At 41.5% G+C, this 26,626-nt stretch overlaps 1 long non-coding RNA gene across 1 annotated transcript in view; it reads right to left on the bottom strand.

The window, feature by feature from the left end:
* The window catches only part of LOC311615239, a 315,852-nt gene extending 289,696 nt beyond the window's left edge, over positions 1 to 26,156 (bottom strand). Inside the window, exon 1 of the long non-coding RNA XR_014793750.1 lies at positions 26,107 to 26,156. This is a non-coding gene — a long non-coding RNA (uncharacterized lncRNA). The remainder of the gene's footprint in view (positions 1 to 26,106) is intronic.
* Between the last annotated feature and the right edge of the window lie 470 nt (positions 26,157 to 26,626).

A 26,626-nucleotide genomic window follows, 5' to 3' on the forward strand; every position in this document is an offset into this window, starting at 1 on the left:
TAACACAATAAACTGATAAACAAAATGGATCCAGAGACATAGAAGCATGGACCAGACTGTGAAGTCTCAGAGGGAAGGCGGGGGAGGATGGGTGGATGGGAAGAGACCAACCAAAGAACTTGTATGAATAACTCATGACCAAGTAGGATTTATTCCAGGGATACAAGGCTGGTACAATATTTTCAATATTTGGAGGGGAGACATAAATAATACTATCAACAATAAAATTTTAATTTGAAAAAGGGGTACTCTATAAACATAATCCTTATGCAGTACAGTGTAAGAATTTTGCTGGAATTCCACTGAAAGCAGAAGTGATTTGTGGAGTCAATTATAATCATCAATCCCTAGCTATGTGATCTAAGTCAAGAAAGGTATGCTCTCTGAACCTATTTTCTCATCTGTAAAATATTATCAGTAATAGTACCCAATATCATGTGCTTTTTGTGGGTATTACATTAGAAAGTACTTAGGATATAGCAAGTTCTCAATAAACATTTGTCATTGTAGTAGTAGCTGTTGTATTTGTTGTTTTTATAGTTTGTACAAGGATAGATTTTAGTGGGTTTTTAAGATGGATAGAAATAACACCATTTCTAACAAACATTGTGTCTTTAAGAAAATATTTTCAGAATTTCAGGGGGGAGCAGAGGAAATCTTCTTATAAAAGATGTTCTCATTCATTCACCTCTCATTCATTCATTTATTCAAAACTGAAGCCTGAAAAAAATTTTACTCTATCCTGACATGATTCAGTCACAAAAAAGAATGTATTTTTCTTCTGTGTCTTTGGCAAGCTCACTATGTCTGTGATTCATTAGCGTCACAGGAGCGACATAAATATTTTGGTTTCTCTCTCAGTTGAAAGAAATATTGTCTTCTTTCCAGTATAAAACATTAAATGAATTCTGATATTTCTCTTATTTTAAAAATCCTGTTCTGATTTTAACTAGCACATCCATTAGTAACTATCAAAGGTGTCACACTTTGCTGAAACAAATGCATTTATAAACCACATAATTATATGCTGGGGCCTTAAGATGACTCCATCCTCAAACCCCATTCCAGGAGAGTATTTTACAGGTGCCTGAACACTGCTGATTACTCAACAGGATTATTCTCTCACTTCTATAGAGCTCTCACTTTCACTTTCACCTAGTACTCTTTAATATGTTCCCCCTTGGTTCACATGGCATGCTGGTGAGACAGCACTCTGAGACCCTAAAGTTATACAATCCTCAAATAACATTAGAACTAGTCTTGCTATGAATTACTAGTGTGAAACTCTCGAGGCATTTGAGAGGTGATAAGGGGGAAGAAGAATGGTACTTGCTAGTGAATAGGACAATGTATTTTAGTGGAAAGTGCATGTCCATTGGTATTCCATATACCTATGTTTCAATGATAATTTCATTACTTACTTGCTACGTTATCTTGGGCAATTAATGTCACCTCCTAGAGCTCTTAATTTTCTCATCTGGAAAGTGGGGTAATAATAATATTTATCTCATAGGCTTTTTGTGAGAATTAAATCAAGAGAAACAGAAAACTATAAAGCATAGAAAATGGCAGGTACTAAATAAATGTTAGTGTCTCTTAATGATTTGTAGGCTTCTATGTCAAACAACAGCACTCATATGGCCACTCCCTATGTGTAGCTCCTATAATACTAGGCACTGTAGAGTGTAGAATTTTTTTTCCTGCGTGTGAAATATCTGTGGTTTATTTTTGTGTATTTTTTTAACAAAGTACTGACTTTTAAAAAGATAGGGATGAATCTATGTTTCTCTTTGAAAAGACTTTTTCTCTCAATCTGTTGCTACTCCTATACAACATGTCACTCTTCTAGGCTTATTTGAAACTGGAACAACAGAAGTCTCATACTTACTGCCCTTCCTGAAATCAGACAAGTTTCTGTTACCCTAATGAAGCTCTATCTTCTCAGAAAAAAAAAGGATTTATATTTTTTGAAGTTTGAGTAGTATTGCATCACAGAAAAGACTTGAAAATGGACTTTTCTCTCTTTTTATTGGTTTGCAATATTCCCTCTTCCCCCAATCTACCCACCTTACCCACCTCAACTCCAAATACCCATCCAATGAAGATGTAAGCAGTGAGTGGGTCATAACCAAACAATTCATCCTGGTTCTGCTCCCCCAAGTGATGTCCATCAAACACTTTTAAACAAATATTTAGAAGGTTGCTGATTACTATAATATGGATTGATAGTTGCTTAAACCCTTGTTACCTACATTAGGTATAGTCCAACAATTTATTGAGCCAGTCAACTGGGAAAAAAAGGTTCTAGGGCAAACATCAGGAAAAGAAAAATGAGGCCAAAGAATATACTGGTATGAACAATTAAGCACAGGGCCAAGGCACAAATCATCAATTACATACTACTTTACATCAAAACATTGATAACTTTATTTATACCGTTCATGAACATTATGAAGACATTCCTATTTAAAGAAACATTTTCTTTAATTGTCTATATGAGAGATTTTTAGGGTGCTCTCAGAAAGTGAACTCCTTTGCACTTTTCTGTGAAAATGAAATTATGGTCGTTGGGCATCAGTTCTGATACCATCTATAATCAAAACCTAAAAATCAATCTGGAGGGAAACACATAAGTTCCAGAATAGGCTATTTTATTTTATTTTTTTTAATATATTTTATTGATTTTGTACAGAGAGGAAGGGAGAGAGATAGAAAGCTAGAAACATCGATGAGAGAGAGTCATCGATCAGCTGCCTCTTGCACACCCCCTACTGGGGATATGCCCAACCAAGGTACATGCCCTTGACCGGAATCGAACCCGGGTCCCTTCAGTCCCCAAGCCGACGCTCTATCCATTGAGCCAAACCGGTCTCGGCAAGAATAGGCTATTTTAAATTAGTGGTCTATAATAATTTTCCCAAAGCTGTTTTGATGTAGATTAATCATCCTATCTAATAAGAGAGTGATATGAAATTGACCATCACTCCAAGAAACAAGATGGCCGTCCCCATGTGGTAAAAGATGGCTGCCCCAATGTGGACACAATATGGCCGCCTCAAGATATCTGGCAGGGGAGGGCAGTTGTGGGCAGTTAGGGGGGACCAGGCCAGCAGAGGAGGGCAGTTTTGGGTGATCAGGCAAGCAGGGAGGGCAGTTGGGGGAGACCAGGTCAGCAGGGGAGGGAAGTTGGGGAAAACCAGACCTGCAGGAGAGGGCAGATGGGGGGTACCAGGCCTACAGGGGAGGGCAGTTGGGGGGAAACAGGCCTGCAGTGGAGGACCTAGGCCTGCAGGAGACGACAATTGGGGGATACCATGTCAGCAGGGGAGGGCAGTTGGGGGGACAAGGCCTGTAGGGGAGGGCAGTTGGAGGGGCAGGCTTACAGAGGAGGGCAGTTGTGGGCAGTTAGGCATGACCAGGCCAGCAGAGGAGGGCAGTTTGGGGAGACCAGGCCAGCAAGGGAGGGAAGTTTGGGGGGGCAGACCTGCAGGGGAGGGAAGTTGGGGGGCAAGGCCTGCAGGGGAGGGCAGTTGGGAAGGACCAGGCCTACAAGGGGGGACAGTTGTAGATGATCAGGCAAGCATGGAGGACAGTTAGGGGTGACCAGGCTGACAGAGGAGGGTAGTTTGGGGATACCAGGTCAGCAGGGCAGGGAAGTTGGGGGTTACGAGGACTCTTGGGGAGGGCAGTTCAGGGGGGGCAGGCCTGCCAGGGAGAGCAGTTGGGGTTGCAGGCCTGCAGAGGGGAGCAATTGGGGGGGACCAGGCCTGCAGGAGAGGGCAGTTGGGGGAACAGGCTTGCAGGGGAAAGCAGTTGGGGGGGAACATGCCTGCAGTGGATGACCTAGGCCTGTAGTGGAGGACAGTTTGGGGGTACCTAGGCCTGCAGAGGAGGGCAGTTGGAGGAGACCAGGCCTGCAGGGGAGGGCAGTTGTAGGGGGACCAGGCCTGTAGGGGAGGGCAGTTAGGGGTGACCAGGCCAGCAGAGAAGGGCAGTTGGGGGAGACCAGGTCAGCAGGGGAGGACATTTGGGGGGACCAAGACTGTAGAGGAGGGCAGGCCTGCAGGGGAGAGCAGTTGGGGAGGAACCAGACCTGCAGGAGCGGGCAGTTGTGGGAGACCAGGCCTGCAGGGGAGGGCCATTTTATGGGGGGGGGGGGACAAGGCCTCTAGGGGAGGGCAATAGGGAGGACCAGGCCTGCAAGGGAGGGCAGTTGTGGGTGATCAGGCAAACAGGGAGGGCAGTTAGGGGGTGACCGGGCTGGCAGAGGAGGGTAGTTGGGGGAGACCAGGTCAGCAGGGGAGGGAAATTGGGGGTTATGAGGACTGTTGGGAGGGCAGTTCAGGGGGCAGGCCTGCAGGGGAAAACAGTTGGGGGGTATCAGGCCTGCAGGAGATGACCTAGGCCTGCAGGGGAGGGCAGTTGGAGGGGGCAGGCCTGCAGTGGAGGACAGTTTGGGGGTACCTAGGTCTGCAGAGGAGGGCAGTTGGAGGAGACCAGGCCTGCAGTGGAGGGAAATTGTGGACAATCAGGCCAGCAGGGAGGGCAGTTATGGGTAACCGGGCCAGCAGAAGAGGTCAGTTGGGGGAGACCAGATCATCAGGGGAGGGCAGTTGTGGGGGACCAGGCCTATAGGGGAGGGCAGTCGGAGGAGACAAGGTCAAAAGGGGAGGACAGTTTGGGGGATGTAGGCCTGAAGGGGAGGCAATTGGGAGAGACCAGGCCTGCAGGGTAGGGCAGTCATGGGGGACTAGGCCTGCAGGGGAGGGCAGTTGTGAACTATCAGGCCAGCAGGGAGGGCAGTTAGGGATGACCGGGCCAGCAGAGGAGGGCAGTTGGGGGAGATCAAGTCAGCAGAGGAGGGCAGCTGAGGAGGGGGGGACCAGGCATGTAGGGGAGAGCAGTTGGGGGGAACAAACCCTGCAGTGGAGGGCAGTTGGCGGGGGGGGGGGGGGACCCAGGCCTGGAGGGGAGGGCAGTTGTGGGCAATCAGGCCAGCAGGAAGGGCAATTAAGAGTGACTGGGTCTGCAGAGGAGGGTAGTTGAGGGATACCAGGTCTTCAGGGGAGGGAAGTTGTGGGCAATCAGGGCAGCAGGGAGGGCAGTTAGAGGTGACCAGGCTGGCAGGGGAAGGCAGTTAGGAGCAATCGGGCTGGCCGGGAAACAGTTAGGTGTTGATCAGGCTGGCACAGGAGTGGCTAGGGGGTGATCAGGCTGGCAGGCAGAAGCAGTTAAGGGCAATCAGGCAGTGGCAGGTGAGCCATTGGGAGCCAGCCGTCCTGGATTATTAGAGGGATGTCTGACTGCTGGCTCCTGGTGGGACCAGGCCTAAACGGGCAGTTGGACATCCCTTAAGGGGTCTGGGAGGAAGAAAGGATCCCACTGACTTCCTGTTTCCATGATTTATAAAGGCAGAAGTTCCTGTGTCCTGATACCTCCTCTGATTGGTCAATATTCCCTTTTGAATTGGTTACTAGAGTGCCTCCTAAGGCCTTCCTTCCTCATTGTCCTCCAATTCCTTCTGGGCTTTCTCCCTTCTTTATTTTGTAAATATAGACCTTTTTTGGTTACTTCCAGTTCTCTTGTCTTATGGAAATACTAGAGGCCCAGTTCATGAATTCATGCATGGGTGGGATTTGGTTATCCTGGCCCCATTCGGGGTGGATTGGGGCTGGGTCTGTCAGGAGGAAGACATGGTGAGAGTTGGCCAGCTGGCCACCCCAATCAGGCCCGATAAAGACCAGGCTGGCTGGGGGAAGAGGCTGTGGGTGATTGGCCGGTGTGCCCTGACCCAAATTGGGGCTGAGGGGCCAACTGGGGGTGGGGCCAGCCATGGGGAGGGGCCATGGGTGATTGGCTGGTCAGCTGTGCCCCTGATGGGGTGGGAGGTCCGATATGGGGTAGGGCTGGGTTGTGCGAGGGGTTGCAGGGAAATTGGCTGGCCAGCCTTGCCCCCTATTGGGGTGGAGGGTTGTGATCAGGGAAGGCCAGCTTGGGGGAGGGGCTGCAGGCCAACCATGGTGGGGCAGGCTGATAAGGGGCAGGGCTGGCTGGGGAGAAAAGAGGGGCCATTTGGCCAGTGGTCCACTCTTGATCAGGATGGGAGAGTTCGATCGGGTGCAGGCTAGCAGAAGGGAGGGTTCACAAGGTTGGCCAGAAGGCCCCATCCCCTGATTGGGCTAGTTTGCTGGCCACAATGGGCATCATAGAAAACAGTCATTATGGTCATTATGGCCGTTAAGGTCACTGGCTTTTTATATATATAGACTAGCGGCCCAGGGCATGAAATTCGTGCATGGGGGGAGCTTTCCCTTAGCTCAACCTGCACCCTCTCCAATCAGGGACCCCTTGGGGAATTGGGCCTAAACCAGCAGTCAGACATCCCTCTTGCAATCCGGAACAGCTGGCTCCTAACTGCTCACCTGCCTGCCTGCCTGATCACCCCCTAAATGCCTGTGTGCCTGATTGCCCCTAGCCCCTTTACCTTCCTGCCTGATTGCCCCTATCTGCCTCTGTATGCCTGCCTGATCGCCCCTAACTGCCCTCCCCTGCCAGTCTGATCTCTCCCCTAACTGCTCTCCCAGCCAGATCAATCATCCCTAACTGCATCTTCCTGCCTGATAGCCAATAACTGTCCTCCCCTGCTGGCCTAGTCTCACCCCCAACTGTCCTCTTAAGCTGGCCTGATCTTGCCCCCAACTGCCCTCCCCTGCTGGCCTGATTGCCCTAACCCCCTTCTGGCTGGATCTTGCCCCCAACTGCCTCTGCCTCATGCCCCCACCACCATGGCTCTGTCTGGCAGGAAGTCAGACATCCGGAAGATAGCCACTCAATGCAGTCTAATTAGCATATTACCCTTTTAGTAGTATATACAAATTATATAGGATAGAATTGCTTAAATGGGGTGGGGGGGAGCATTTTCAGCAGGAGGAGGTTCCCTTAGCTGACAAAAAAATACATAATCCCTATATCTGGACTGATAGTCAGCCATATGCAATATACTACCAAATCAGTCATTAAAATATTGAACTGCTTTCTTACACCTTACACCAAACAGCTGTTGCCCTTAAAACCACTCCATAGGCCCCACCTTAGGTTCTGCCTGTGCAGTTAACCTAGATTTGGTTCTGATTTCTATGCCAGTTAGTGACAAAAGCTCCATCTCCTAGGCAGCCATTGGCTAGTAGTAGTTCACCCAGATTTGGTTCTATGCCAGTCAGCATCTCCAGGCCTATCTCCGGGCCTGATCAGAGAGGCAGGGCTGATCATCAGCCACCCCAGGCTTCTGACTAGTGGGCTGAACTGTCAACCTCTGAGAGAGAAAGAGAGAGAGAGAGAGGCACAGCAGCTGGCGAGGCCCTGAGAGAGAAGCATGGTTTGATCCGCAGCCTCCGTGGCAGCTGCTGAACAGCCCATTCCTCTTTCTCTATCTGGGCCTCACCAGCACTGTGCCTTTCTCTCTCAAAGAGGTCAGCAGTTCAGCTTGCTCAACAGTCCCTGCCAACCCAAGCCTGCTGCATGTGCAGCCTGGAATTCAGTCATCCCTTTGGTCATTTTTTAATTTACTAAATCTTTATTGTTCAGATTATTACAATTGTTCCTCTTTTCCCCCCCATAGCTCCCCTCCACCAGGTTCCTACCCCACCCTCTGCCCTTATCTCCCCCCTAATGTCCTCATCCATAGGTATATGCTTTTTGTCCAGTTTCTTCCTGCACCCCCCAATCTCCTCTCCCCCCATGAATTGTCAGTCCACTCCCTTTCTATGCCCCTCATTCTATTATATTCACCGATTATTACTTTTCATCAGATTTTTTATTCCCTTGGATTTAGATTCACTTGTTGATAGATACATATTTGTTGTTCATAATTTTTATCTTTACTTTCTTCTTCTTCTTCTTCTTCTTCTTCTTCTTCTTCTTCTTCTTCTTCTTCTTCTTCTTCTTCTTCTTCTTCAAGAATACCTTTCAGAATTTCATATAATCCTGGTTTGATGGTAATGAACTCCTTTAGCTTTTTCTTATCTGTAAAGCTCTTTATCTGATCTTCAATTTTGAATGATAGCTTTTCTGGTAGAGTAATCTTGGTTGTAGTTTCTTGCTATTCATCACTTTGAATATTTCTTGTTATTCCCATCTGGCCTGCATAGTTTCTGTTGAGAAATGAACAGACAATCATATGGGTGCTCCCTTGTAGGTAACTAACTGTTTTTCTCTTGCTGCATTTAAGATTCTCTCTTTGTCTTTTGCTCTTGGCATTTAAATTATGATGTGTCTTGGTGTGATCCTCTTTGGATTCCTTTTGTTTGGGGTTCTGTGCGCTTCCTGGACTTGTAAGTCTAGTTCTTTCACCAGGTGGGGGAAGTTTTTATTTCTTCAAATAGGTTTTCAGTATCTTGCTCTCTCTCTTCTTCAGGTACCCCCATAATTCTGATATTTGTACTCTTGAGGCTACTTACACTATCTTCAATTTTTTGGATTATTTTTCCTTTTTGCTTGTACAGTTGAGTGTTTTTTGCTTCTTTGTATTTCAAATCTTTGACTTGGTTCTTGCAATCCTCTAGTGTGCCTGTAGGTATCTGTATATTATTTTTTTATTTCAATCAGTGTATGCTTAATTTCTAGTTGATCCTTTTTCATATCCTCGAGGGTTTCAATAAATTTATTGGCTTTTTTTTTAGGAAATTCTTGAAAAACCTTATAACTGTGGTTTTGAACTGTATATCCAGTCGATTATTTTCCTCCATTTCCTTCATTTGTCTCCACATTTCAGCTGCTTCCCTGAGCTGATGGAGTGGCTTTGTGTGTTAGGTGTCCTAGCAGGGTCCAGTAGCACAGCCTTTCCAGTTACCTGAGGTGCACACTTTTGATGTGCCCCTTTGTGGGCTGTGTGTGCAGTCTTGTTGTAGTTTAGCCTACATTGTTGGTAGTATCACTGGGGGTAATTGACCTCCAGGCCAATTGGCTGTGAGGATCAACCGTGTCTCCACTGTGAGAGGTTCTGTGCTCAGCTTGGATGGGGCAGTCTTAGGGATGAGCAGACAGCCTTGGTTTTCTGTCAGCCCCACCCTAAGAGGCCACTGTGTCTCAGTGTCCTGCGACAATGGTTGCACGCACCTCTGAGAGAAGGCTGCACTGAATTTGGCCCGCTGCCAAACAGTAGATTTTCTCCCTGAATGAGTGTGGGTATTCAAAGTCTCACCCAGAACTGGATTTCAGTGCAGTCAGGAGGTTTTGTTTGCCTCCCAAAAGAGAAAGTTAGCTGCAATCTTGCTGCCCACACTCTCCGTGCACCACAAGTAAGCCAGCTGCATATTCAGCCACCTGTCCTTTCCACGACACAAGTATCTGCACCTGTCCTCCACAGTTCCTCTGAGTCTCAGTTGTCCTTTTATCTTTCCTTCCTTCTAGTTGTATTGTAGAATTTCCACTCATCCAGCTTTCCAGTGGTTCTGGACAATGTCCATTCTGTCTTCCAGTTGCAGTTTTGAAATTGTTGTGCGAGGCAGGAGTATAGCTGTTTACCTATGCCACCATCTTGGTTTCTCCATCCCTTTGGTCATTTTGAATGTTATAGACCCTGGCTCTTTATATATATAGATGCTTGTTGCTGCTTCCTTGTCTTATGGAAATGTAACTGGACCTGGATTCCTTGTGTTATGGAAATGTACCTCCTTCCAGTCTGTAGCCCTGTGTTTTTCCATGGACGCCAATTATAAAAATTTCCTAAGCCTGCCTATATTCCCCTAAAGTTTCTATTTTAATTCTAATAGTCCCTACATTAAGTAACCCCAGACTATTATACTTTTTGATACTTTTATGGCGTATTTAATTGTTTCCTTCCTCACTTATGCAAGTATAAGCTATTTTTCTTACTGTTGTCAGTTTCCTTGTAAGCTGGTTTCCTTCCTAATTTGCTTCACATATTCATGCATTCAAAAACATTTAGTGACTGACAAAAGTGTTTCAGATACCACATTGGCCAGTGGAGATATGACAATAAGAGATAAAGTCCCTGATATCTAGGTGCTCACAGTGGATTTTAAAAGAGACAACTAAAGAAGCAAATATAATACCATATGATATGTGTTATAATAAAAGCAATTATGGCTGCTGAAAGATGGCGACTGTAAGGAAGGTAGCGAGGAAGAGAATGAGGGAGAAACAGAGGAGTGTGTGGGCGTATGTGGTATGCATATGTATGAGCTAGTTAGATTGTGTAGGTCTTCCAACTGGGCAGTCTTAGATGGTGGAGCCCTGTGCATAACATGGACACTCCTGGGTGGCCAGTGTGGGCACAGAGACCACGCTATCTTGAAAAACAGGGCTGCTTGAGACTAGGATAATGGCCTCAGCACCACCCAGTCTGGTCTCAGATGCAAACCAGGATGCTGCAGCTACTGGGGACGCTGCAGACACTTGCAACCACAGCTGCAGACCCACAGACACCAAGAATCCAGACATTACAGACACGTTTCTGTGAGTCACAGAGCCTATCCCCCTCCCTGCAGGCTTGCAGGCAGTGCCAAAGTAACTGATAGACATGCCCCTCGCATGGGCCACAGCATCGCTATAGGAATTTGAGCCTGGGGGCATGTGGACACTGGGAATTTGTTCCCCACAACACAATCGGGTGACAAAACTCGAAGCCCACCAAGGGCAGCAGTGCCACTTGACTTTGATTTGGGGCAAGCACACACGGAAGTCTGTTTTCCGCAGCATAGGAGCGAACTTCCTGACAACACAGTGCTACTGTGCAACCCAGTCCCCCAAGCTGACCGGGACCACAATTTGCTGGGTGGGAGGCAGCACTGAGCACCACTGAATTGATTCTGTTTCTTATCATGTGCATCTGTGATCCCTGACTCCCAATGAATTCACACTAAGATCTAGTGACTCCAATTCTTGTGCATGCACACACAGGGACGCTGATTCTCAGCACGAGGCTGCGCAAAGCAACAGAGACTCTGATACTCAATTCTTGGAGCAGGCACAGGGGAACTATGACTCCTAGAATGAACTAGGGGGCTCTGATTTTTAGCACACACCAGCAGGGTCTATGTTTCAGTGCAGTGCAGGAGGGGTCCCTGATTCTAGGTGCACACATGAGGCCACACTGAGCACTGGTAACACTACCCTGGGAGAATTTGGTTCAAACCAACCCATGGCAGCCTTAGTTTTGGAGCTCCTCAGTGATAATTGAGTGGTGTGAAGCACCAACTGTACACAGCCCAGGCCCACACAACTTGATGTTTGAACCTTCTGGTGATAGTCAGAATGGGGAGATGACACAATCTCAGAGGAAAGAAAATAAGGAGTAACCAATAAAGGAAATTAGTAAAATTAAAGCATGCAACATGACATAAAAATAATTCACAGTAATGGTCATTCAATTCATACACCATATGGATGATAAAAATCAACAACCTATGCAACAATCAGGAAGAAATGAAAAGTGATATAGCTACAATAAAAAACACAATGGAAAGTTTCATCAGTAGACTAAAAGAAGCAGAAGACCAAATTAGTGAGTTAGAAGATAAGGTAGAGAAACAAGCACAATCTGAACAACAACTGGAGAAAAAAATTAAAAAGCAGTTAGAGAGCCTAAGGGAGCTTTGTGACAACATGAAACAAAGTAACATACCTATAATAGGGCTGCCAGACGGACAAGAAGAACAGCAAGGATTAGACAATACATTTGAAGAAATAATGACAAAAAACTTCAAGATATGGGGAAGAAAAAAGTTGCACAAGTATAGAGAATCCCAAACAAGTATAATCCCAAAAGACCCATACCAAGACATGCCAAAAGTACAATGGCAAAACTAAAACAGTCATATTTTAGCGCATAAATTTTAAAAGTTATCAAGACTACATTAGAAAATTTCCAAAATCCTCCTAATATTTAAATTAAAAGGGGAGGATAGTAGAAGAATATCATGTAAGGAAAAATATCCTATAAGTAAATTACATCTAGAAAATTTTTACTTTAGAAAATTAACTTTCATTTGTAATGCTAACAGCAAGACACCCATGAAAAACACACATAGTGTCAAAACAAGCCAAAGGAAAATTGTTTGGGCAATAAATGAAAAAGGATCCCAAGTCAAATTTATAGAAAAGACTCTTTTATTAACTTTGGTCGAGAATATGATTGTATATTTTCAGAAAACAATTCCAAGAACATGTGGATTCCTGAAACAGAGAGGAATTGACAGGACTGCTCCAGCCATGAAGAATGAAGAGAAACAGTCCAGAGATGGAAAATGCTGACAATGCCTTGCCATACTAGCATACAGCAGCTGTGCATCGCTGAAGGTTGCCCAGGACCAAACCAGAGAGGGTTGGACCTGCATCACCACCATTTGCCCACCATCCAGAACTGAAATATCATTGCTGACATGTACACATAAGGAACAGTTTGACATTGAAATTGGGACTCAAAAGAACTGTTGGCCCAGAAAGAAACTCACTACAGATTGATTCATTTGCCTCTCAGCATAACCATTATTGTTTGTCTCATTTTTTGTTCTTATAAGTGTATTTCTAGTATCACATGATCTCACACATCTAGGGAAATGATGAACAACATAAACTGACTAACAAAAACAGACCTGGAGATAGGGAAGCATCTACCAGACTGTCAAACCTCATAGAGAAGGTAGGAAAGTGTGGGGGTAAGAGGAAGAGATCAACCAAAAGACTTGTATGCATACATATAAGCCTAACCAGTGGTGACAGACAACAGGGGGGTGGGGACATACGTGGGGAGGGGTTTGGGATGGGAATGGGTGAATGAGGACAAATATGTGACACCTTAATCAATAAAGAAATTTTTAAAAAAGAAGTACAATGGCAAATGTTAAAGACAAAGAGAGAATCTTAAAGGCTACAAAAGAGAGACAGAGAGTAACCTACAAAGGATCCCCCATCAGATTATCAAATGATATCTCAACAGAAACACATCAAAATTGAAGGGAATGGGAGGAGGTATACAAAGTGTTACAAAGCAAAGGACTGAATTCAAGAATACTCTATCCAGCAAGACTATCAATCAAAATTGAAGGAAAAATCAGGAGCTTCACAGACGTAAAAAGGCTAAGGGAGTTTATCACTACCAAGCCAGCAATGCATGAAATGCTAAAGGGAACGCTGGAAAAAGAAGAAATAAAAATGTAAAAATAAACACAACCACAAAAATAGAAATGACTAAAAACAAATACCTTTTAATAATAACTTTAACCGTGATCAGACTAAATACTCCAATAAAAAGACATCAAGGGGCTGAGTGGAAAAAAACACACAACCCACATATATGCTGCCTACAAGAGACCCAACTAAGAACAAGGGTCTCACACAGACTGAAAGTGAAAGGATGAAAAAATATCTTTCAGGCAAATGTAAATAAAAATAAAAGTGGGGTAGCAATATTTATACCTGAAAAAATAGACTTTACAGTAAAAGCCACAACAAGAGATAAGGAAGGCCACTTCATAATACTAAAGGTATCAATACAACAAGAGAATATAACCCTGATGAACATATATGCACCCAATGCAGGAACACCCAAATCTATAACGTAAAAATAAATAAAATAAAAAAACTCCAGGAAGATATCCAAAGAAATCCAACATCAATACAATCACACGAGGGGACTTTAATACACCACTGACATCACTGGATAAATCCTCTAGAGTAGATGAAAAATCAGCAAAGAAACAGCAATCCTAAATGACTCACTAGATCAGATTGACTTAATTGACATCTTCAGAACATTTCACCCCACAGCCACAGAATATACATTCTTCTCAAGTGCACATAGAACATTATGAAAAAATAGTCCACGTATTGGGTCACAAACAAAGTCTCCCCAAATTCAAAAAGATGGAAATCATACCAAGCATCTTCTCAGACAACAATGGCATAATATTATAAATAAAATACAATAAAAACAATCCATAAAATTCAAACACTTGGAAGCTGAATAGCATGCTAATAAATATTGATTGGGTTACCAATGATATCAAAGAAGAAATTAAAAACATCCTGGAAACTAATGACAATAAAAACACAACAATCCAAAATCTGTGGTACACAATGAAAGCAGTCCAGAGAGGGAAGTTTATACCTCTACAGGCCTACCACAAACACACACACACACACACACACACACACACACACACACACACACACACGAAAAATAGCAGTAAATCATCTAACTCTACAACTCAAAGAATTAGAAACAAAGCAAAAAGAAACACCAGAGTGGCTATAAGGAAGGAGATAATAAAAATTAGAGCATAAACAAACGACATAGAGGGGGAAAAAAACCACAATAAAATAGATCAATGAATCCAAAAGTGGGATCTTTGAAAGGATAAACAAGATTGACGAATCTCTAGCGAGGCTCACCAAGAAGCAAAGAGAAAGGACCCAAATAAACAAAATCAGAAATGAAAGAGGCAAAATAACAACAAACACAACAGAAATAAAAAGGATTGTTAAAAATACTATGAACAACTCAACACCAACAAACTAGACAAACTGGAGGAAATGAACATACTCCTAGAAAAATACAACCTTCCAAAACACAATCAGCAAGATTCTAAAAATCTCAATAGCCCGATAACTATGGAAGAAATTGAAGCAGTCATCAAAAAGCTTCCAGCAAACAAAAGCCCAGGACCAGATGGCTTCACAGGGGAGTTATACCAAACATTCAAGAAAGAATTGAAACCTACTCTCCTCAGACTATTCCAAAAAATTCAAGAGGAAGGAACACCTCCAAGTTCATTATATGAAGCCAGCATCACCCCAATACCAAAACCAGATAAAGACAACAAAATGACAGGGAATTACAGACCAATATCCCTCATGAACATAAATGCCAAAATCCTCAACAAAATTCTAGCAAATCAGATCCAACAATACATCAAAAAGATCATACACCATGAACAAGTGGGATTTATCCCAGGGATGCAAAAATGGTACAATATTTGCAAATCAATAAAAGTGATACATCACATAAACAAATTGAGAGATAAAAATCACAAAGTAATATCAATTGATGCAGGAAAAGCATTTGACAAAATCCAACACCCTTTCTTGATAAAAACTCTCAACAAGGTGAGAATAGAAGGATCATACCTCAACATAATAAAAGCCATATATAATAAACCCTCAGCTAACTTCATAATCCATGGGCAAAAACTAAAATAATTTCCCCTAAGAAAAGGATCAAGACAGGGATGCCCACTCTCACCACTCCTGTTTGACATAGTACTGGAAGTATTAGCCATTGCAAATGTACAAGAATAAGAAATAAAAAGGCATCCAAATTGGAAAAGAAGAAGTAAAGCTGTCCTTATTTGCAGATGACACGATATTGTACATAAAAAAAACAAAAGACTCCATTAAAAAAACCAATAGATTTACTAAATGAATTTGGCAATGTATCAGGATACAAAATTAACCCCAAGAAACCTATGGCATTTCCATACACCAAAAGTGAACTTACAGAAAGAGAGACTAAAAAAGCAATCCCATTTACCATCACACCAAAAAAATTAGGATACCTAGGAATAAACTTAATTAAGGAGGTAAAAAACCTATATGCAGAAAACTACACAACACTGAAAAAAGAGATAGAGGAAGATGTAAACAGATAGAAGAACATACCATGTTCATGGATTGGTAGAATCAACATCATCAAAATGTCCATACTTCCAAAAGCAATATATAAATTCAATGCACTCCCCATTAAAATACCAATAGCATATTTCACAGACTTAGAAAGAACTCTCCAAAAATTCATCTAGAATAAAAAAAGACCCCAGATACCCACAGCAATCCTGAGAAAGAAGAATAAAGTAGTTGGTATCTCAATACCAGATTTCAGGCTGTATTACAAAGCCACTGTTCTCAAAACTGCATGCTTTTGGCATAAGAACAGACATATAGATCAATGGAATAGAACAGAGAGTGCAGATATCGACCCAAACCACTATGCTCAATTAATATTTAACAAAGGAGCCATGAATGGAGTCAAGACAGTCTTTTCAACAAATAGTTTGGTAAAATTGGACAGATACATACACAAAAATTAAACTAGACCACCATACACAAAAATAAACTCAAAATGGATATGGGACCTAAACATAAGACAGGAACCCATAAAAATATTAGAGGAATCCACAGGCAGAGAGAGCCTGGCTAAAGGTTCATCAATCTTGTTTTAAAAAACCAATAGACTTACTAAATGAATTTGGCAATGGACCAGCTCTTGGTTTTGTTGATCTTTTGTATTTTTTTTTTTGTCTCTATGTCATTCATTTCTGTTCTGATCTTTATTATCTCCTTCCTTCTACTCACTGTGGGCTTTTCTTGTTGCTCTCTTTCTAATTCTTTGAGTTTTTGAGTTAGATGATTTATTACAATTTTTTCTTGTTGTTTGTTTGTTTGTTTGTTTGTTTGTTTTAGGTAGACCTGTAGCGCTATAAGCTTCCCTCTCAGAACTGCTTTCATTGTGTTCCATAGTATTTGCATTGTTGTGTTGTTATTGTCATTAGTCTCCAGAATGTTTTTTATTTCTTATTTGATCTCATTGATAATCAAATCAATGTTTAATAGCATGCTATTCAGCTTCCAACTGTTTGAATTTTTTGGATTGTTTTTATTGTAGTTTATTTATAATATTATGCCATTGTGGTCTGAAAAAAACGCCTGATATGATTTCAATCTTCTTGAATTTGGGGAGACTTTTTTGTGACCCAATATGTGGTCTATTTTTTAAAAATGTCCTATGTGTACTTGAGAAGAACGTATATTCCATGGTTTTGGGGTGAAATGCTCTGAAGATGTCGGTTAGGTCCATCTCTTCTAGTGAGTAATTTAGAATTGCTGTTTCTTTGCTGACTTTTTGTCTAGAGGATTTATCCAGTGATGCCAGTGGTGTGATAAAGTCCCCTACTATTATTTGTATTCCTGTTGATCTTTCTTTGGATATCTTCCAGGAGTATTTTTATGTATTTGGGAGCTCCTGCATTAGGTGCATATATGTTAATCAGGGTTATATCCTCTTGTTGTATCAATCCCTTTATTATTATGAAGTGGCCTTCCTTATCTCTTGTTGTGGCCTTTACTTTGAGGTCTATTTTGTCAGAAATAAGTACTGCTACCCCACTTTTTTAATTTTATTTCCATTTGCCTGAAAGATGTTTTTTCATCCCTTCACTTTCAGTTTGTATGAGTCCCTTTTTCTGAGGTGGGTCTCTTGTAGACAGAATATATATGGGTCATGTTTTGGGGGTTTTTTTTGTCCATTCAGCCACTCGATGTGTTTTGATTTGAGCATTTAGTCCATTTATGTTTAAAGTTATTATTTAAAAGTACTTATTTGTAGCCATTTTCATATTTTTGTGCCTGTGTTCCTTCTTACCTTTGTATTTGTTCTTTCTACACCAGTCCCTTTAGCATTTCTTGCATTGCTGGCTTGGTAGTGATAAATTCCCTCAGCATTTTTCTGTCTGTGAAGCTCTTTATTTCACCTTCAATTTTGAATGATAACCTTCCTGGATAGAGTATTCTTGGATTCAGTCCATTGCTTTACATCACTTTGTAAATTACCTTTCATTCTTTTCTGGCCTGATGTGTTTCTGTTGAGAAATCATTTGATAATCTAATGGGAGCGCCCTTTTATGTAACTTTCTATCTCTCTCTTGCAGCCTTTAAGATTCTCTCTTTGTTCTGAGTATTTGCCATTGTAATTATGATGGTCTTGGTGTGGGTCTTTTGGGGTTCATCCTGTTTGGGACTTTCTGTGCTTGTGTGATTTTTTCTTTGCCACATAAGGGAAGTTTTCTTTTTTTAAAATATATTTTATTGATTTTTGTACAGAGTGGAAGGGAGAGAGATAGAGAGTTAGAAACATCAATGAGAGAGAGTCATCGATCAGCTGCCTCTTGCACACCCCCTACTGGGGATATGCCCACAACCAAGGTACATGCCCTTGACCGGAATCGAACCTGGGGCCCTTCAGTCCCCAAGCCAATGCTCTATCCATTGAGCCAAACTGGTCATGGCAAGGGAAGTTTTCTGACATTATTTCTTCAAATATTCTAACCATTGTTCCTCTTCCTATTGTTCTGGCACCCCTATTATTTGTATGTTGCTTTATTTCATGTTGTTCCATAGCTCCCTTAGGCTCCCCTCCTGTCTTAATATTTTTCTACAGTTTCAATTCAGTTTGGCTGTGTTTGGCTTCCCTGTCTTCTAGTTCGCTAATTTAGTCCTCAGCTTTTCCTAGTCTACTGTTGAAACTTTCCATGGTGTTTTGTTTTTTATTGTAGCTATATCACTCTTTATTTCTTCTTGATTCTTACATAAGTTGTTGATTTTTTTTTCATCCATTTCTTTTTGGTTCTTATATTAGGTGTTGATTTTTTTTTCTTCCATCTGGTTTATGAACTCTATGACCCTTATTCTGAAATCTTTTTCTGACATATTGTATTCCTCTGTTTCACTTAGCTGCTTTTCTGGTGATTCCTCCTTTTCTTTCCTTTGGGGGTATCTTTGTCTACATATCTTTGGTCTCACCAACTGATCTAGATGTTGAGCTGTGCAGGGACTGCTCCTTGAATGGCAGTGGCTTCTCTGACTGCAATTGCTCTTCAGGCAGTTATAGTAGCAGCTGTTTCTCAGTTGGCAGCTGCTCCTCTGGTAGGTGCTGTTCGCAGCAGTTGTGCCTCCTCTGGCTAGTGTGGGAGTCTGTTCATATAGCTGCTATTCCTTGGATGGGGGTGGGCTGATTATGAGGTTGCTGCTCCTTGGATGGGAATGGGTTGCTTATGTCCACTGATCCTTGGACAGGGGCCAGCTGCTCACATGGCTTCTACTCCTCGGACAGGAGAGGACTTCTCCCATGGCTGCTGTTCTTTAGATGGAGTCTGACTGTGTGCTGCTGCATTTCCTCAGATGGGAAGGGCTACTTGTGATGCCGCTGCTCCTTGGACATGGGAAGGTTGCTTTCAGGTCTGTTACTTCTTGTACAGGTGGGATTGCTCATGCAGCTGCTTTTCCTCAGACAGGAGGCAGTCTCCTCCTCCTGCTGCTGCTCCTCACGTGAGAGTGAGCTGCTCATGACGTTGATACCCCTCAGATGGGGATGGGCCCTCACCCAGCTCCTTCTTGTCAGACAGGTGCAGGCTGTGTGTGGGCTGCTGCTCCTTGGATGTGGGTGGTCTGCTTATGTAGCTTCTGCTCCTCAGATGGGGGGATGATGCTTGTGTTGCTGCTGTCCCTAGGAAGGGGGTGGGCTGCCTACAGAGCATCTGCTCCTTGGATGTGGGCAGGCTGCTCACAAAACTGCTGCCCCTCGGATGGGGGCAGGCGGCTCACACAACTGCTGCTCCTTGGATGGGGGAAGGTGGTTCGTGCAGCTGCTGCTCCACAGAAAGGTATGTTCTATTCACACAATTGCTGCTCCTTGAAAAGGGATGGGCTGCTTGCACAGCTGATGCTCCTTGGAAGGCGGCTCACTGCTCATGTGGCACAGCTTCTGCTCCTCTTGGAACAGGTGCAGAGTGTGGGCTTCACACAGCTGCTGCTCCTCACATGGGGGACAGCTGTGTGGGGCTGCCACTCCTCAGTAGTGGGTGGGCTGCTCACATGGTTGCTGCTCCTTAGATGGGGGAACTGGATGCTCACACAGCTACTGCTCCTTGTACAGGGACAGGGCATGTGAAGCTGCTGCTCTTAGGTCAGTGGTGGGTTGCTCATGGGGCTGCTGCTCCTAGGACAGGAGTGGACTGCTCACATGTCTGTTGTTCACGTTGTTACAGTGCCCTAGGCTAAAGCGTTGGGCCAGTCAATGGGGAGCCTGCTTCCAAACTCACAGGAGCCTATGCCCAGAGTAGCTGGAGCCTTGTTGAACGTGGGATCACAGCCTAGGTAGCATGTCCCTGGCAGGGGTAGTTGTAGAGTCCCAGGTGTTATCTGAGGGCACTCTGGGTGGAGTTGAGGCTGGTAACCTAGTTACAGCAGCTCTCCCCTTCAAAAACTAGGCCTCTAAGTACAAGCTGGCCTCCCTGTACTTTTTTGCAGTGGTAGCAGAAGCTACTATTTAGGCGAGCCAAATTAGCCTGCCCCTGAAGGTCCTATGGGATCTAAGTGTGCCTCACTCACTCTCTCTCTCTCTTTTTCACACACACACACACACACACACACACACACACACAATCACCTGACCACACACTCCTCTTTTACTCCCTCACTCACTCATGCTCTTTCCCTTACTGCCATATTCTTCCTGCCTCTATAGTTGGGTCTGGGGTGTTATTGACCTATTCATGGATGTAGTTTCCTCTCCAGGTGTCTGGTTATGTGGCTTGCTCTCAAGCCCCTTGGCCAGACAGGATAAAATTCACCTCAACAAGACACAACACAGAAGGAACTAAGCACAATGTATTCATGACACAAATAACCCCAATATAAGTGACCACCTGAGGAAAGAGAGATAGGGCAGAGAAAATAGAGCACAGATGCTATTGAAGAGAGAGAAAAAGATAAGGGATAAAAGACAAAAGAATAAAAAGGAAACTCTCTCTCTCTCTCTCTCTCTCTCAGAAACCACAGAAACAAACAATAAACAAACATACAAAAAAAAAATACTAACATCACACCCTCAGCAAAGAGGATTGGGGCAGAATCTGCAGAGACTGAGCTTATATAGTGAAAATAAGATTAAAAATTGGATGAATATGGGGAAGACCTTAATTTAATATTGAGGAAGTAGAAATGGAAAAAGTGGATAAGAAGAAAGTGAATTAGAAGAAAAAATAATAAATTTACAAAAAAAATTGATTACAAAATGGTATAAAATTTAAAATAGCAAATAAAAAATAGTGATGGAAAAATAATGTGAAAAGAAATAGAAAATAAAACTACAAGCACAGGAAAAGAAAAAAGAAAACAAAAAAAAGAAAAAAGCAATAATAAAAAAATAAAAATAAAAGTGGTGTGTCATTCCTTTAGCTGGCTTATGATTCCACTCCTCTCTATTATACTGTTTCTCAGTTTCCAGTTGCTGGAGCTAAAGATTTCTCTCTAGGCCAGTTCCTATGACCTCGGGAGTATTCAAATTCCTTTGTATTATTCAGTGTGGGATCCGGTTGTGGCTATATTGGTTGCCAGGAGACTGGAGGAAGGCGCTATCTCTCTGGAGAAAATGACAGCCTAGGTGCCCGTGAGCAGATGACTGGATCAGAAAACTATGGTACATCTACACAATAGAATACTATGCTGCCATAAAAAAGAATGAATTCTTACCATTTTCAACAAGCTGGATGGAACTGGAGAGCATTATGCTAAGTGAAATTAGCCAGTCAATGAAAGAAAAATATCACATGATCTTACTCATTTGGGGATAATAAAGAATATTATAAACTGATGAACAGAAAGATAGATACAGAGGCAGTAAACCATCAAACAAACTGTCAAATTGCACCGGGAAGTTTAGGGAGCAGTGGGAGAAATAGGAGATCAACAAAAGGACTTGTATGCATGCATATAAGCATGACCAATGGTCGAAAAACACTCGGGGGTGAGGGCATGTATGGAAGTGTTGGGGGGGGGGGGCAATGGTAAGATATGTACACATGTAATACCTTAATTTTTAAAATGGGAAAAAATAAATAGAAAAACTAAATATATATATATATATATATATATATATATATATATATATATATATAATCACAATGAAAGCAGACCTGAGAGGAAAGTTTATAGCTGTACATACCTACCTAAAAAAAAAATCTTTAAAAGAAAAATGGATCTTGTCAGAGGCCTGAATATCCACATCTGCAGTGACTGCTGAGCACCTATGAGCCCCAGAACACTGGTCCCAGGTGGTGTGAATGCTTGGACTCAAAGGAGCGCTCCACTGTACCAGGGAAAGGTCAGATTTCACGGGGATAGGGTGAGTCCAGGCAGAAGACAGAAACGTGCAGAGGGCACACAAAAGCTGGAGGACCGGGGAGGTGTTTGCCTGGAGCAGCCCCGGGCTATTGAGCTGGTGTGATCCGTGATTGTGGAAGGGGCTTCACAGAGCTGCGAACAGGAGGGATCTCTAAAGACCAAGCCATTATGATCTGACACGAAGGGATAGCCTGCAAGTTTCAGGGGAGTGCAGCCTGCTTGGACTTGCCCGCCAGCCTCCACAAACTGGTTAAGTGTCACAGAGAAAAAAAAGCTAGAGAGGCGTTAGAGCCCTGGAAGTCAACCTAGAAACACTGCCACCCAGAGGCTGAATCACAAATTGACCATGGTGTAATAAAAAAAAATTAAAAAAAAGAACACCAGAAATTAAGACACTGTCTGCTTAAAAATCAGGACAGGATTTCAACACTGAGGAGCAGTGAAATGCTCCAGACTGGGAAAAAGGTGTGCCAAAAAGAATGATACAGGAAGTGAATGACCTTTACTACTGCACATTTTCTTTTCTTTTCTTTTATTAATTTTTTAATTTTTGTTTTTATTTTCAGTATTTGCATCATTTACTCTACAAACTATCTTTTTTCTTTTTTCCTTACTTGATTTTACCGTTTTAATTATGACATTTTTATTTGTATTCAGAATTATTACTACTAATATTTTATCTTTTTTATTTTATTTACTTTTTGTTTTTTTGTTTTTTTAAGTATCATTTTATTTGCTCTTTATTTTACTTCAGGATTAGTGTTCGATAGTCTATTTTCACCTTTTCTTCACCATCGCTATATTCTATCTCAACTCTACCTTTATGCCATCACCCTCTTCCTAACCTGTCCCCTTTTGGTGTCCTATTTATCTTAACCATTTTCTGCTCTAGATTTTCCATATTTTTTCTGTTTACACCCTACTAAAATTTCGCTATATACATATATATATATATATATATATATATATATATATATATAATTTTCAACCCCCTGCACCAAGTCCATGCACACCTCTCTTGTCACTGTCCTAACTAAAAATAAATAAATAAATAAATAAATAAATAAATAAATAAATATTTAAAAAATTGTTTTTCTCTCAATCCTTTTGTAGTTGTTCATTGAATGTTAACTATATCAAAGTTTTATGCTTTTTTGTAAGATTGTTTTGCTTATTCTTTTTGTTTTATTGTACGTTTTTGTTTGCTATGTTTTAGTTTGTTTTTCACTTCTGCTTTCTCTTTCCTTGCTTGATATTAGTGGGTGTTGTAGATTGTATTAATCTCCAGGTATTTGTTGCAGGCGTTTTCTATGACTAATGGTTGTTCTACTGGAGTTTCCACCACAAATATATAGTTTGTTCCTCATTTCTCTGCTAGTCTCCTTCTAGCCTCCCTTATTTTTTTCCCTCCTTCTCCAAATTTCATTTTCACACTCATTTTTTTTCTTTCTTTTAACTCTTCTATCTCTCCTACCCCCTAATTTGCCTTTTTCTTCTGGTCACTGTTATTGAATGTTATTAATATCGAGAATACCTTGTGTAGTACCTTGTGTGTTGTGCTGTATTTTGTACCTTTAAATCAACACAGGAGAGAGAGAACTACATAAGCAGATATAATGAGAGGAGAGACCATGGGGAGACAAAGAAAGAGCCCACATATGAAAGAAAATCAGGCATCACCAGAAAAGAAAGTAAACGAGTTAGAGACAATAAACCTATCAGAGTAAGAATTAAGAGAAATGGTCATAAGGTGTCTGAAAAGAATGGAAGACAAATTGAACAATATGAGTAAGAACCAAGAGGAAATGAGAAAGAACAAAGAAGAAATGAAAGATGGCATCACTACTGTAAAGAACTCAAGAGAAAGCATCAAGAGTAGACTAGAAGAAGCAGAGGACCGCATCAATGAGCTAGAAAACAAGATGGAAAAAACCCCAAGTAGAGCAGCTTCTAGAAGAAGAAAAAAAAAACAGGAGAACCTACGGGAACTTTGGGACAACACAAAACAAAACAACATCTGCATAATAGGAATTCCAGAAGGAAAGGAAACTGAGGAAGGCATAGAAAACCTGTTTCAATAAATAATGACAGAAAACTTTCCTGAGCTAGAGAAGAAAAAACCCACAGAAATCCAAGATGCTTGCAGAGTCCCAAGCAAAATGAACCCCAAAAGACCGACACCAAGACACATTATAATTAAATTGGCAAATACCAACAACAAAATAAGAATCTTAAAAGTGGCCAGAGAGACAGAAATTTACATACAAAGAACCCCCATCAGACTAGCAACTGATTTCTCAACAGAAACTCATCAGGTCAGAAGGGAATGGAATAAAGTATGCAAAGTCATGCAAAGGAAGGGTCTGAATCCAAGAATACTGTACCCAGTAAGATTATCAATCAAAATTGAAGGTGAAGTCAGGAGCTTCCCAAGCAAAAAAGGACTAAGGGAATTTATCATCACCAAACCAGTAATGCAAGAAATTCTAAAGGGTCAGCTGTAAATAAAAAAAGGAAAAGAAATAGGAAGCGAAGAAAGAACACAGGGGTATAGAGTAAAAATGATAACAAATAAGTACCTATCAATAATAACTTTAAATGTAAATGGATTAAATGCCCCAATCAAAAGACATAGGGTAAGAGATTGGATAAGAAAACAAGATTGATATATCTACTGTCTACAAGAAACCCACCTCAGAAACAAAGACACACACAGATTGAGGGTGAAGGGATGGAAAAGGGTTTTACAGCCTAATGGAAATGAAAAAAAAAAAAAAAAAAAGCTGGGGTAGCAATACTAATATCTGACAAATTAGATCTCAAAGAGTAGGACATAAAAAGAGATAAGGAAGGCCACTTCATAATACTAAAGGGAGCAATCAAACAAGAAGAAATAACTCTGGTAAATATATACACACACAATACAGAAGCACCCAAATACATAAAAAAATAAAAAGTAAAAACTCCTGGAGGATATCAAGGGAGAGATTAACAACAATAAAATCATACAAGGAGATTTTAATACCTCACTATCACTATTGGACAAATCATCTAAACAAAAAATCATCAAAGAAACATCAATCCTAAATGACTCACTAGATCAGATTGACTTAATCGACATCTTCAGAACATTTCACCCCAAAGCCACAGAATATACATTCTTCTCAAGTGCACATGAGTCATTTTCAAAGATAGACGATATGTTGGGGCATAGGCAAAGTATCTCCAAATTCAAGAAGATAGAAATCATATCAAGCATCTTCTCAGATCACAGTGGCATAAAACTGGAAATCAATTATAATAAAAACAATTCATGGAGACTAAATAGCATACTATTAAACAATGACGAGGTTACCAGAGAGATCAAGGAAGAAATTTTTTAAAAATCATGGAAATAAATGACAATGAAAACACAACAATCCACAATCTATGGGACACAGTGAAAGCAGTCTTGATAGGGAATTTCATAGCTCTACATCCTACTAAAAAAAAAAAAAAAACAACAACAAACAATGGTAATAAATTGCCTAACCCTACAACTCAAGGAGTTAGAAAGAGAGCAACAAGAAAATCCCAGTGTAAGTAGATGGAAGAAAATAATTAAGATCAGAGTGGATATAAACGACATAGAGACTAAAGAAGCAATACAAAAGATCAACAAAACCAAGAGGTGATTCTTTAAAGACTGAACAAGATTGATGAACCTCTAGCCAGACTAACCAAGAAGCAAAGAGAGAGGACCCAAATAAACAAAATCAGAAATGAAAGAGGTTAAATAATAACAGACCATGCCGAAATACAAAGGATTGTTACAAAATACTATGAACAACTCTATTCCAACAAACTGGACAACCTGGAGGAAATGGAAAGATTCCTGGATAGATATAACCATCCAAATCTCAATCAGTAAGAATCCAAACATATCAATAGGACAGTAACTATGGAAGAAATTGAAGCAATCATCACAAAGTTTCTGACAAACAAAAGCCCATGGCCAGAGGGCTTCACAGGACAGTTTTTACCAAACATTCAAGGAAGAACTAAAACCTGTCTTCCTCGGACTATTTCAAAAAATTCAAGAGGAAGGAACACTTCCAAGCTCCTTCTAAGAAGCCAGCATCACCGTAATACAAAAAAAAAAAAAAAAAAAAAAAAAAAAAAAAAAAAAAAAAAAAAAATGACCAAGTAGGATTTATCTCAGGAATGCAAGGATGGTACAATATCTACAAGTCAATAAACGTGATACATCACATAAACAAACAGAGATAAAAATCACATAGTCATATCTATTGATGCAGAAAAAGCATTTGACAAAATCCAACACCCTTTCTTGATAAAAACTCTAAACAAGGTGGGAATAGAAGGATCATACCTCAACATTATAAAAACTATATATGATAAACCCACAGCAAACATTATACTCAATGGGCAAAAACGAAAACCATTTCCCCTAAAAACAGGAACAAGACAGGGATGCCCACTCTCATCACTCCTGTTTAACATAGTACTGGAAGTACTAGCCATTGCAATTAGATAAGAAGAAGAAGAAATAAAAGGCATCCAAATTGGAAAAGAAGAAGTAAAGCTGTCCTTATTTGCAGATGACATAATATTATACATAAAAAAAAAACCAAAAGACTCCATCAAAAAC

Source organism: Pipistrellus hanaki (genome assembly GCF_964339955.1).
Source record: "Pipistrellus hanaki genome assembly, chromosome: X".
Lineage (NCBI taxonomy): Eukaryota > Metazoa > Chordata > Mammalia > Chiroptera > Vespertilionidae > Pipistrellus > Pipistrellus hanaki.